This window comes from Lissotriton helveticus, chromosome 1_1, assembly GCF_964261635.1.
Source record: "Lissotriton helveticus chromosome 1_1, aLisHel1.1, whole genome shotgun sequence".
Taxonomy (NCBI): Eukaryota; Metazoa; Chordata; class Amphibia; order Caudata; family Salamandridae; genus Lissotriton; species Lissotriton helveticus.
The window spans coordinates 1,660,816,178-1,660,830,197 of record NC_136057.1 but is presented as its reverse complement, the minus strand read 5'-3'; the positions used below and the strand labels follow the sequence as shown (position 1 = coordinate 1,660,830,197).

The following is a 14,020-nucleotide window of genomic DNA, read 5'->3' as shown; positions in this document are numbered from 1 at the left end:
CATCTGCAGTACATTTACATCTGCAGTCCTTTACATTCCTACGATATGACCATTGAAGTAATGCCTACGAAGTAGAGATTAAGGGTCAGATGTACAATGGATTTTTGCATGCGCAAATGGGTTTTACACCCGTTTGCACATGCAAAAAACCTATGGCCCATGTACTAACCCTATTTTGCAAGTCGCTAATTAAGTAGCGACTCGCAAAATAGTGTTAGCGACTCACTATTAGGAAGGGGCGTTCCAAGGGCGTCCCTTCCTAATAGCGAGTCTGAACCCTATGTAAGAATGTTTTGCGACCGCAATTGCGGTCGCAAAACCCTTGCAGTTCACCACCCTCTTCAAGAGGGTGGTAAACCATTCGCAAACGGGAAGGGGTCCCCAGGAGACGTTTTTTCAGAGCAGGCAGTGGTCCCAGGGACCGCTACCTGCCCTTAAAAAAGAAATGTTTCATTTTTTTTTTTAAATGCATACCGTTTTCCTTTAACACCTTAACTGCTTGAGCTATCCCTCTGCTGTGCTGGGCCATAATGTAAATGGGTGTGGTCATGACGAGCTCAGCTCGTCATGAGCACCCTAGAGGTATACCTCATGACGAGCTGAGCTCGTCATGAGCACCGAAGAGGTTAAGGAAAATGGGCTGCATTAAAAAAAACTGCTTTATTTAAAAGCAGTCCCAGACATGGAGGTCTGCTGAACTCAGCAGGCCACCATCCCTGGGAGTGCCAATCATTCCCAATGGGTTTGCAAATTGCAACAGCCTCCTTAAAATGCATGAGGCATTTTATTTGCGACCCGATTGGGAATCGCAAACAGTGTCTCAGACACTGTTGTACATTGGCAATTGCGAGTCGCAATTTGCAACTCGCAATTGGGCGCAAATTGCGAGTCGCAATTGCCAATGGTCGTACATCCGGCCCAATATGCCTAAAATAGGTACAATGATTATCCATGTAATTTGTTTAAGAACCATAAAGAAAAATACCTGTCCCCTAATCCATATCTATGTGAATCTACTGCCGACGAGAGCAAGTAGGTAAAGAAACAGGGGTGGCTCCCCCACTAGGGCGGAGGAGCGTCGCCCCACTGCTTCTCGCAGTGCGAGAAGTAGAAACATAAAATGGTAATAACTTTCTGTTATTACCATTTTATGTTTGGTTTCAGGCGGACGGGTGGGTGGGGTTGCTCTGAAAACAGGGGAGGAGTGGTGTGCTTGCCCACTCCTGAGTGAGCAAAGTCTGTTTGGTCGGCCCCCTGGGCTACCCAAACCAGTCATGCGCACTCTGCCTTTTCTCCATGTAGGCTGCATGCAGCCTGTACATGGTGAAAATGGCCTCCCCATTACCCCCTGGCTGGTCAGCGTCCTGACTAATCACAACGCTGCTCGAGCAGCATTGTGATTAGCTTAGGGGAAGGAGGGAGCCTGGCTACCTGCTTCTGCTTCCTGTTCCTGGAGAGCAGGAGAGCAGAGAAGACGCAGCCCCGGGTACCGGCAGTCGGAAAGGTAAGTTTGATTATCTTTATTTATTTATTTTTATTAAATTAATCCCTCCTCTTCGCGCGCCCCCGCGCCCCCCCACCCATGAGCCGTGACGGCTGCGACTGTAAATAAATGCAGCCTGGAGAAATGACAGGGACAATCACGCTTTGAGTGAGCGCTGCCCAGTACAGTGATGTAACTAAAACACCCAAAAAAATTAACTAAACAAAAACTCTTTCGCATGAAATGATGAGTAAATAAATAACGTACGTCCAGAAAGGAGAGAAGAGAATGAAGAGGTCAGGCGGCAGGCAGCAACTCACACTAGGTATTCTAGATAAGCTTAAAATTAAAGGGAAACGGGGAAGTTGGTCATGAGCTAAAACTGAGAGACTAATTCATGTATTGTATTGTATTGTATTGTAATTGCATTTATATAGCACTTACTACCCCTGACGAGGCGTCGAAGCGCTTTTTCGGCGGGTAGCACGCTACTCCGGGACCCACAGAGGATTAGTGTTGAATTAGTATAGTGAAACATGCAAGTACATTTTAAGTGGTGGATAAGTTAATCAGTTATTTGGATTTGGAATGATAGCAGAAGGATAGAGTAGGACAAAGGTTCATATTTATCTATCGCTCGCTTGTTGACGCATGCTATAGAGGATTAGTGGTGAATTAATATGGTGAAATATGAGGTAATTTCAGTGGTGGATATCAGTCTGTTACTTGGAGTGAGAAGGATAGCGGATGGATAAAAGGGGAAGAAAGATTTGCATTCATATAGCACTTGTTACCCCTGATGGGCGTTGAAGCGCTTTTCTGGCGAGTAGCACGCCACTCCGGAACCCATAAAGGATTAGTGTTGAAAATTAGTATAGTATAAATATGAAGTAATTTGAGTAGTAGATATGTTATTCAGTTATTTAGGCAGTATATTAGTATAGTTGAATATGGAATTTGAGAAGTGAAACATGTTAGTCTGTTAATTTTTATTGAAAAAAGGATAGTGGAGGGATAAAAGAGTAAAAGATTTTTTTTATATATATATTAGTAGTAGGAAGAGGCTTTTGGATGAGTAAAAATGAGTTTTGGAGGGAAGGAGTCAGAGGGGAGAGTTTAGAAATGTTTGTTTTAGGGGATCGGTGTAGTAAAAAGGTGTCAGATGATGCATGGAGGGGTAGAGCAGGAGAGAGTCTAGAAAAGGTTATTTTGGCGATCATAGTAGTGGTATGGGGTTTGGGATAAATGAGAGAGTGGATGTAGAGGATATATTGATAGATCTATAGGATGCGAGATAGGGTAGTGCATTAGAAGGAGTAGTAGAAAGAAGTTTGAGAGGAGTCTGAAGGTTGGGATAGAAGATATATTGAGTGAAGTATAGGCTGAGAAATAGGCTAGTGCATTGGAAATGCTAACTTAGAAGAAAGAGATAAGTATATAGATCCATAAGTACATTAAAAATATATAGATACATAAAAAAGTAAGTATATTTAGATTAAATATATTGATAGAGGCACAGGATGAGAGATAGGGTAGTGCATTGGATATGCTTTTTTTCAGGAGAAAAGTAACAGACACACAGATCCAAGTACATGGATGGTACATAGATGTACAATGGAAGTATGTACATGTAGACCAAAAATGATTTTTATTTATTGATGATGATTATTATTATTTTTTTTTCTTCTCTTAACAACATAATTGTTTTACATGTTTTATAAAGTAATACTCAAAGATAAATAAATATCTATAGTGAAAACAAATGCTTATATACAGAGGGATATGCTGTAAATTTCTATTTCCGTATGGTACCTATGTGGGGAAGAGCCAGATCTTGAGTAGTTTTCTGAAGATAAGGTGGTTGTCGGTGGATCTTATGTTGGGGGGTAAAGAGTTCCATAGTTTGGCTGCTTGAACAGAGAAGGATGTGCCACCCATTGTTTTTTTCTTGTATGGTGGGATTTTGAGGCGAGATGCTCCTTTAGAGCGTAGGTTCCTTTGTTGAATGTGTTTGGTGATTTTATTCCTGATGAAGAGTGGTCCTACTCCATGTATTGCTTTGTGGGTAATACAAAGCAGCTTGAACGTGGATCTTCTGGCAACCGGTAACCAATGCAGGGCTTTCAAGGCAGGGGAGATGTGGTCTCGTGGTTTGATATGCAGGAGTAGTCTGGCAGCCGAGTTCTGAATCCGTTGTAGTCTTTTCATGGTCGTTAAAGGTGATCCGTGGTAGAGGCTATTGGCGTAATCGAGTTTGGATAGAACAAGGGAGATGGTAGCTTGGACCTTGTGTGGAAATCCCAAATGAGGGAAAATTCGTCGCAGCGTTTTTATAGTAGCAAAGCTTGATCTTGCTAGTTTATTTACTTGGACATTCATCGACAGCTTGGAGTCCATGGTCATTCCGAGGTTTCTTACTTCCTTCGATACTTTAGGCAGTGATCCCAGTTCATCAGGCCATGCGGCAAGCGGGTTGTAATTTTTCCAATCGCCACACGTGAGTATTTCAGTTTTTGAAGCATTCAATTTGAGATGGCTCCAAGTCATCCACTGATCCACGGCTCTGAGACAGCTGAAAATTGGTGATTTTCCAATGTCTTTGGGGCATTCCAGTTGAAGGAGTATTTGCGTGTCATCTGCATAGTTGTAGCACGTGAGGTGAAATTTATTGATCAGTACTGGTAAATACTTCATGTAGATGGTGAAAAGCATGGGCGAGATGATAGAACCTTGAGGGACCCCTGCTTTTGTGGAGTACGGTTTGGACGAGAAAGGTGGGGTGTGGATGACATTAGTTCTGTTGTGATTATTTGAGGGTCGTACTATTTGTTGGTCACATTTTATTTTAGCAGTGGGTGTGATAATTATGAGAGGGCAAAAGGGTTTTGAGACTGGGAGAGATGAGGATTTGTTTAGCCCCAGCACATTAGAAATAAGAGGTGTGGGAGTATGCGGGTAGGTTTAATAGGAGGGTCAAGTATTGTTTTATATTGTTTATTAACAGTGAATGGTTAGCTGAGATGCGTCTCTTATTTCGTTACAGAGACCCCTGACGAAGAGCCTGTTAGGCTCGAAATGCATTGGGCATAAGTAATGAGTCATTTTTTGCTGCAAGTTTTGATCATGACCTTTATGACAACGTGTTACTGTGAAAAGCCTTTTGAGCACTCAGTGAACATATGAAAAATTAAATAAAGAGACAGGATGGAACTTCGCTGTCTCTGCAGTGATTTATGGAGCTCAGTAGAGTGATGTAACAAGGAACTGAACACATCGGGGTTGAAAATGTTTAAAAAATCGTGAAAAAGGAATAAGTGAACAGTAAGTGTTTAACATGAGGAAAATTTCCCATACAGCAGTGCGACAGTAGGGTTTGCCAGGTGGTGCCCGAGTTTTCTGCAATTAATTATATGAGGCAGAAGGGGGTCCCTTTTGTGTTCACTGATCAGTCCCTGGATGAGCAGTGACCGGCCCTGAAGGCAAACATCCTCGGACTCCCCCCAGCTCACCTAAATCCCTGACAGCTTAGCTGCCTCATGAAGATGGTAGTTTTGTTGGTGTGTGCCAGCAGGGGTGAGACAGTGAAGGGAGGGTACAGAAGGGGGCTAAAGGGGTGCAGTGGCAGCCGGCACGGATCTGGGATGGCAGGGAGGGGGGGGGCAAGTGGTAAAGAGATGTAAAAAAAATAGACTAACTCCTCGCCACTCGTCCCTCCTCAGTCTGCCGACCAGGAAGCAGCCAGGCTCCCTTGAGCCAACGCTGCAATGCAGCATTGTGATTGGTTTAAGCTTTATAATTCAACGGTCAGACAGGGACTGGGGTCCTGGGCATGTTCTCCACCCAGGCTGTGATACAGCCTGCATGGAGAACATGCAAAGTACGCAATGACTGTTTAGTCGTCCTGAGACGGCCGGCCAAAGCATCATGCACACTTCAATGTGCCGACCATTCCTCCCCTGCCCTGTGAGTAGAGCAGACCCGCTCGCCCGCCCCCATGCTGCAGCAGCAGGAAGCAACAAATAAAATTATAACATTGTTATTATTTTATTTTTTCTTTCCTTCACTGCTGCCAAGCAGTGTGGCGATGCTCCTCCACCTTAGCCGAGGAGCCGCTACTGAAAGGGTGTTAAAAACATTGCCCGCCCTATGATAATGAAGGATAAAAACACTTTAAACTGGCAAATCAGACAGAAACAAACAGGCAAGGACATGGCTAGAGCAGGATGAGAAGGGCGCTGCTAGTGGCATAACCTTAATGAACACAGCTCCATACGTCCCTCAGAAAATTGGCGCCCCGGGCCTGGGCCCAGCTCACCCATGCTTAAGGCCGGCCCTGCTCCTTTCTGTCCTTGACCTTCGGGAGTTCCATTACTGTTTTTACACTTACCACACCTTTTGGAAGGTAATTTCTTATGTCTGTGTGTTTCAAACGGTTGTACGATTTAAGTGTTGAAACAATGGACATAGGAAGTGTGGGGGACGAGGGGGATATATCCCCCCCAGATTTTAAAGTGGTGGGGACACGGGGGACATAAGAATTTCCCCTCTCCCTTTTGTTATTGACAGGGCCATTAGCGCGCGAAAGCGCTACCTAATGGCCCTGTACTTGACCTGCCCGGAGTCAAAGAGGACCCCTGCCCTCTGCCTTTTGTTATGCTGCAGGAAGGCTTGGCGGCCTGGGAAGGGCAGAGAAGGAAGACAACTCTGTCTCTTTTCTTTCATGCCCAGAGAAGCACAGTGTCAACTTCTCCTGAGTCCTGATCTGCCTCTGGCAGCGGCCCTCCCCCCCCTCTCTTTCTTTTTCCTCTATCTCTTTCTGTCTATGTCTTCCTCCTTGTTAAATTCTGATTTCGAGACAGCTCTTACTTTCTCTCATTTGCCTCTCTTTGTCTTTATTTGTTTCCCTGTGAAATGGATCCAAAATAGGAAGAACACTTTGGCTGGAAATGTCCCCATTTGCTGATCGTTTTAGAATTCCAAAGAAAAACCTTAGGACGGAGAGAAAAAAATATTAAATACCTAAATAAGGCGATACAGAGTGGTCAGCAGACAGGCCAGATTGTTATTTACACCCACACACATTAGCACCAATTTACAGAGTTTGCCAGTGAAAGCGCTACTTTCTTTTTTTCTTCTTTCTTTGAAGAACATTCTTTCTTTGAAGAACATTGTTTTCCCAGGGTGGGGAAGTGCACCATCCCTATAGGGACTGCAATACCTGGTTGATGAGTGGAGTAGAAACGTTTAATATGATCGTTTTCAACTGTTTTAATTATTTTAGCTTATAAAATGTGTACTGCAGCTCTGTGTTCGGGGATGTGGTCTTTTTTTAAACCAAACTGCTTACATTTTAAAAGGATATAAGCAATGGACATTGAAATGGGTCCCTTCCTGACTGGTCCTGTAGCCATGTCCTGAAATTTACAGGCAAAATCACTTACTGATTTCTGAATAATGAGTTTAAAACTGTTAAGGTAACCATGGTGTTCCTGATTGCATTTCACATGCTTTGCTTATTCTTGCATTCCTTATGAGTGTTTGCTTTTTCCAGGGTGTTCTTTGTTTTTTTCAGGCAGCATTTTACTGTTGTCTAGTGTATAATTTAACTTTAGTTGCAGCACAATTGAGTTGTAGCTTAAGGCAGTTCACGTTTCTCTCAGTGGGGCAGTATGGTGTTCAATGTGGGAGAGGATGTGGCACTCTGGCCAGAGCTGCTGAATTTGGAACTTGAGCACCATTTTCAGCCTTCATGACCAGTCCACCAGACCACACTCCTGACAGAGCTCATTCCGATGCTACACCTTAGAAGGCCCGATAGACCTTAGAAGCCCTGGTGTCTTAGCACCCGTAGGTGGACCCTAATGGCGGCAAGTGTGAGTTAACCTTGAAGGCCTGTCCACCACAATCCATACTTCAGTTCACCTCCAGTCTTGCGAGCAGGCATACAAAGAAGCACACCCTAGACACACCTTCAACAGTGACTGTCACGGAGGTCACAAGATCCTTGAGGCCAGTCCACCCGCACCCATTGGTACCTCCATTGGCCTTTTTTAGCAGTAGTGGTGCAACTCACCAGCGATCAGTAATGAAGGATTTGCATGCATACCAAACTTATGGGGTGATTATAATGGAGGTGGGACTGCCCCGTCACCCAGTCAGTGGCGGTTACACCGCCATTGTTGACTGCATTACCGTCAGCAATATTACAATGGCGGGTGGTTCCCTGGCGGTCGGAAAGACCACCGCCACACACCCAACTGGCGCCTTGAGCCCGCCAGTGCGGCGGAGGGGCTCGTGGTTCCTACAATGCTGGTGATGCCTGTCAGACGCCGAGTGAGAACAGAGAGAGCAGCTGAATCAAACAAAAAAACCTTATCGAGGAGCACAAATTAGAAGAGCGGCACTGGTGCCGTAGAGCGGCCAGCGCCCCCCGTCCCTCGCTCACGCTTTGCTGCACCTCCACAAACTTTGAAGAAATCTTTAAATTCCTTTGGCAACTCCGCACAACGGTGGTCTGTGATTACAACACCCAGTTATGGCCACCTCCAGTCCGTGTCCTGAGGAGAACCCATAAACTGAACGGCAGTTCGAAACGCGTTGACCCCTAGCTGGGGAAAGATAAGAAGGACGCCTCTAAGGTCACGAAACAATGTTCACATCTTTACCCTTAGCAGTGTGACCCCTGGTAGTAATCTAGTCCCTGGCTTAGTTAGCTAGGCAGGCACTGTCTATGAACTTTATTGTCCGACCGTTAATTTGTTTGTAATTTGATGGACTGGTGCCTTAGTAACGAAATAATCAGAGGCATTGTATAAACGTATATTTGGTGTATACTGTAAAGCACTTTAGTAGTTTTGTGTATATATTCATGTTTTATTGTCTTTATATGTTCAATATTGTTTGACGATTGTCCTTTTGTTGATATATGAAATTGTATAAAGTTTTCTCAAAAAAAGAAAAAAATACTTAAATAAAACAGTCTAATCACCTAGAACTTTTGGACTAGGTGTGACAAAAAATTCAAAATTTAACCTGTCTAGCTACTGTTTCTGTTGAATATATTGGAGTGGTCCAGGCTAGTCAGTGACAGGACCCAAACCTCTCTGTTTCCCTGTACCAGCCACCACAGTAGGGATTACGATACCCCTTACCCGCCAGCCTATCCATGGCCGTTCACCCGCCATGGAAAAGTTGGTGGAAAGGGACATTGGGGGCCCGTAGCAGGCCCCTGTCCCCTCAGCCCCCAGACATGGGACCCAGGGGATATCTAAGATGCCCCCCTACATATCACTGCACCATGTGTCAGGCACCTGATTGTGACTGCCACGTAGTGCAGTGATATATGTAACATGTCCTTTTTCACATTGCGGCGGATGATGCAGCCAGGTGCTGCACTGTAAAAGATAGGCACTGCGAAGGCCATAGTGGCGGTCACATTGTAATGCCTATCGTGGGGCCGCCACCCTGAAGGCCAGTGGTCCCATTCCCCGATTCGATGGCGGTCGGACTGAAGTCCTCCTGCCATCGTATTCAGCTTCTAAGTTTGCAAACTTCATGGTCTCTGCTTCATGCACAAACACTTATAACATGTGCAGCCTTCTTTCGGGCCACTGGAGTTATGCAGCAATGGAGGCCAAAAAGATGTTGCAGTGTTGACTAAATTATGCAACAATAAAAAGGCTGCAGCGTAATGCAGTGCATTTTATGATACTTTATTATTTTGACATATTTATTCATACTAACAGCCTCTGCAAAGCTTTTGCCTCATTAGTACCTGTGTAACATACAAATGCAGCAGTGGGAAAGGTGACTACCGTCGGAGGAAGATCCTTCTCCTACCTGGCAGCCAAGACATGGAACTCCCTCCCCACTCACCTACGGCTGACCCAGGATCACCTCTCCTTCAGGAAATTACTCAAGACCTGGCTGTTCGAGCAGTAGCGCCCCCCCCCCCCTTCAGCGCCTTGAGACCCTTATGGGTGAATAGCGCGCTATACAAATATTTATGATTGATTGATTGATTGATTGACCAGTCAACCTTTGCAAAGGGCCCTACACTTCACAGCAACATAAGTCACATTTCTCTTAGTAATTTTTGATCCGTTAGAGCAACAAAATTGTTTTTGATCAAAGAGTAGGTAAGATCTTTTAAATACCTCTTCTTAATAAAACCTCTTTGATCTTCATGTATTAATTTATGGATGATTTTACTAAGCCTGTCAGCCAAAATTTTTGTGTCGAATTTATAGTCGCAATTTAAAAGCGAGATCGGCCTATACGCATCCATATTTTTTGGGGATTTCCCTGGCTTAAGAATTAGAATAATATTTGCCTCATTCCAAGAGCTTGGGATTTTCGCTTCCCCCCGAAATATTTTATTATATAAGTGACAAAGAGTAGGGACCAGCGTAGTATCAAGAGCTTTATAGACTTCTGCGGGTAGGCCATCCGGTCCAGGGGCTTTTCCTCTCTTGCTATCTTTAATAACCTTCATCAGCTCCTCTTGAGTAATTTCCTTATTAAGCCCTCTCATCTCCTCATCTGATAATGGTTTCATTAAAGATAGCCAGGTCTCAATCTCCCCCGTATCTGGACACAAGTCTTCTGCATACACGTTCGTGAAATATTCCTGAAATGCTTTTACCATCTGTTTATTTTCTGTTATAATTTGATCTGAGCCTGGTTTCTTGATCTCTTTAATATGATTACGTACGACATCTTTCTTAGCTTTCCAGGCTAGTAACTTGCCACATCCCTCCCCATATGAAAAATGTGCCAACCGACTAGCTTCCCATCTTTCTTTGACTCGTTGTGCAAGTATCGCAGTTAGCTGAACCTTTAGGTCTAAAAGTTTTTTCTCCCAAGAACCATCTAAAGTAGTACCATCCTGGGGAATCCGGTTCATTTCGCACTCTCGAATCTCTTTTTCTAACTTTGATACCTGACTATAATACAGTCTTCTTCTCTTTGCGCCCTGGACTCCCATTCTGCCTCTCATAAATGCCTTGCACGCTTCCCATACTGTGTCATCCCTGGCTGAACTCACATTTACTTCTAGGAAAACTTGTATCTCCTCTTTGAGAATCTCTAAGACTTCTGTATCGGCTAAAATTGTCCGGTCTAATCTCCAAACTGAAGTGATTTTCTCTTCTTCCAAACTCGAATTTAAACTCACCCCCGAGTGATCTGATAGATGCGCCCCTAAATGAACTACCTCAGTAACCCTCTCTCTCAATCTACTATCAACCAAAAAAAAATCTATCCTTGAGTTGTGTTTATATTTTTTGTTATAAAAAGTAAACCCTGACTGTTGTGGAGATTTATCTCTCCAAATATCACAAAGTCCAAGTTGCCCCATCATTGACTTAAGTTTGGCAGTCATTTTGATATTTGTTATTGCTCTAGTATTACCTGCCCTGTCCATCTTCCCATCTAGTACCGTATTAAAATCCCCTGCCATAATTACTTTGCCAGGAAAATCCAATAGCTCCAATTCAACTTTCTCTAAGACTGCGGGATCGTCTATATTCGGACCATAGTAAACCACTACTGTTAACGTTTCGCTCGAGAGTCGCAGACTACAAATCACCCATCTTCCTCTACTATCTACTACACTACTTTCGACTACTATGTCGGATCCTTTCCTTATCAGAATAGCAACCCCCTTTGTAACCAAGTCTTGGGATGTAAAAATAGCGTTTGCTGTCCATTTTTGGGTGCTAAAAATCTCATTACTTTCCTTTTGTGCTAAATGTGTTTCTTGCAAGATGATGATCTGTGCGGATGAATCCTCTAAATATTTCAGAATCAGCTGTCTTCTAGATTTAACTCGGAGTCCATTAACGTTCCAACTAAGGAACCTTAAGTCCTTATCTCTGGCCCTAGTCATCGTAGTTATCATGCTTGCCATATGCTGCCCATTTCTTCTTCCTGTTTAAGTCACAGCAAGACTGCTCATGAGGAATATTTTTTTTTATTTTCTCCCTTTCCCTTATCCCACCCCTCTCCCTACACTCACTTCCCACCCCGGAAAACCCAACCATTACTCCCATGGCCTAGGCCTGTGGATGTCTGAGTGGTGGTGCCTCTTAATTTTTCGATTTATTATGGTCGATAGTCTTATTCCCTCGTATTATGAATGACATCCAAAAAAGCGTCTACCTCGTCCACCGTTCGAAAGGTATACATTTTGTTGTGCCACATAACTTTAAGAAAGGCAGGAAATTTTAATTGAGCCGTGGCTCCTAGCTCCCTTAATGGTGCCAACCGCTTTCCCATCTCCCATTGCCTATTAGCTGTAGCTGGTGACAAGTCTGACCTAATATCAACTAGTATTCCATCTATTAAAATAGATTTTTTTTTCAAAGCGAGTGACAAAATTTTTTCTTTTAATGAATAGGTCGCAAAATTGATCAAAATTTTCCTTGGCTTAGCCCGGTCCGGATTCAACCTAAAAGGATCTCGATGTATTCGTTGTATGTCACGAGCCAAACTTTCCTCATCTTCTTCTAGTGCTAGCTCTTTCTTCAGTAACTGCACTACAAAAGCCTTTATGTCTGTCCCTTCTTTTCCTTCTGGGAGTTTGAGAATTTTTAGGTTATTCCGCCTTTGCATATTTTCCAGCCTTTCTAGCCTTTCGTCCATATGCCTATCTTGGGAATATAGAGTCTCTATCTCCTTTCGATTGTCCTGGACTCTTCCCTGCATAGTTTTCATTGCAGATTCCATCTCTCCTGCACGAGTCGTTAGTTTATCTATCTTATCCTCTAACAGCACGCATGTAGCACTAATACGCTCTTGATTTTTTCTAGAGGCCTCAAAACCTAAATGTATGTCTTGTTCTAACTTTTTTAAGAGTTCCATGACAGTCCCATCTGTGAAGGCAGATCTCTCTTGCTGTCTTGAAATTGACTCAGTGTTAGAGAACACCGACTTCTCATTCATAGGAGTTTCTTCTCTCCTTATAAATATATCCTCTTCCACCTTATCTTCCATGACATCAATAGGTGAACTTTCAGTTAATTCACTTAATGTGGCTGGTATATTAGATTGAGATATCTGTTCTATAAGCGCCCCAGCCTCACAGCTACTACCCTTATCCCCCTCCATCTCTGTATCTAAAACCTGAAATGGGTTAGGTGTAGAAAGAGTTGACCAGTCCTGTTCGCGTTCTTCCATATATTCTGATAGATGTTCCCTTTTTTCTTCAGACTCTACTACTTTGCCAACCCTATTTTGACGCTGAGAGACAGAATCAGGTTTCAACACCAACAACTTTGGGACTGGCTTAAAATAAAGGTTAAGTGAGGGAGCGATAGGGGTCTTAAACACCGCTTTTTCTTTTTTTTGTCTTTTTTTCCTTTCTTTCTTAGACGGTGAAACCTTAGATTTATACGCAATAGATTTAGAAAAAGCACTTTCCTCTGTCTCCTCGTTATTTATTTTTTCTACTTTTATATTTTCACTTCTGCTCGGTCCCACAAACGTTTCTTTGTTTAGCTTCTTACTCCTCAACTGGTATCCTGAGGACTTACCTCCCTCCTTCCCCTTCTTGCTTACTTGTTCTGTAATGGTCCGCTGCAATACACTTTTCAATTCAGGATTACTTGTAGCAGCTTCGAGCCCTTGACCCCTTCCTCCGCTCGTTGGAGTGCCGATTTTTGCAAGCACTCGGCGGCCTCTGCAGACACCCTGTGCCGCTCGCTCCCAGCTCCCGGCCGGCAGGTAACGCGACTCCGCCCCCACAGTCTCGGTCTCGGCGGGTTGTTGCGCTGTGCCCTCCGCCATCCGCCGCTGCCGTTTCTGCTGGTCTCCTGTGTCCAGCCGGCAAACGGCTTCTAGTATCCTCCGGTAGCTCGCCGTGGCTCTCCCCAAGTAAGTGCGTGTGGAAAAACGTACTCCAGCACTCGACGATCGACCTCACACATTAGCCTGACACCATCACTCTCCTGACATCCGCGACCCGCTGGTTAGCCGGCCGCCATGTTTTCCCCAGATTTAGCTTCTAAGTATGATTATCCCTTGGCAGCGATAGCATTAGACGCTGCCAAGGCTTTCGATCGCGTTAATTTTGTTTATTTAAAAACTCTTCTGCAATATCTCAATCTAGGAGATAAATTTACCCACTCCATTTTCTCATTATACAGTGCTCCGACTTCACGTGTACTTATAAATGGCACTCTTACATCTCCCATTAGGGTAATGCGGGGCACCCGGCAAGGATGCCCCTTATCACCTTTACTTTTCAATATATATATAGAACCCTTAGCCTGTAAAATTAGGGAATCAGAAGAGATACCCCCTTTTGCTGTGGTGGACTGGTCAAGGAAACTAGGTCTATATGCGGACGATATTATTGTTTATTCTACTAGTTTAGTTAGTTCTTTGGAAAATCTAGTAAAAATAACAAAGGATTTTGGTAGGATTTCTGGTTACCAGCTAAATCAAGAAAAGACCGAGATAATGACCTGGAATCTTAACACAAGAGGAGTAAAAACAACAGCAGAAATGAGATACCTAGGTGTTAGAATCACACAG

At 43.8% G+C, this 14,020-nt stretch overlaps 1 protein-coding gene across 2 annotated transcripts in view; it reads left to right on the top strand.

Moving 5' to 3' along the window:
- The first annotated feature begins 1,483 nt into the window (after positions 1–1,483).
- The window catches only part of LOC144830147 (retinol dehydrogenase 16-like), a 282,329-nt gene continuing 269,792 nt past the window's right edge, over positions 1,484–14,020 (top strand). Inside the window, exon 1 of one of the 2 annotated variants that reach the window (XM_078688890.1) lies at positions 1,484–1,504. The gene's annotated coding sequence lies outside the window, so the exon portion shown is untranslated. Of the gene's footprint in view, positions 1,505–1,783; positions 1,809–14,020 lie in introns of those variants that run through there. The other variant, XM_078688889.1, reaches the window with a different exon arrangement.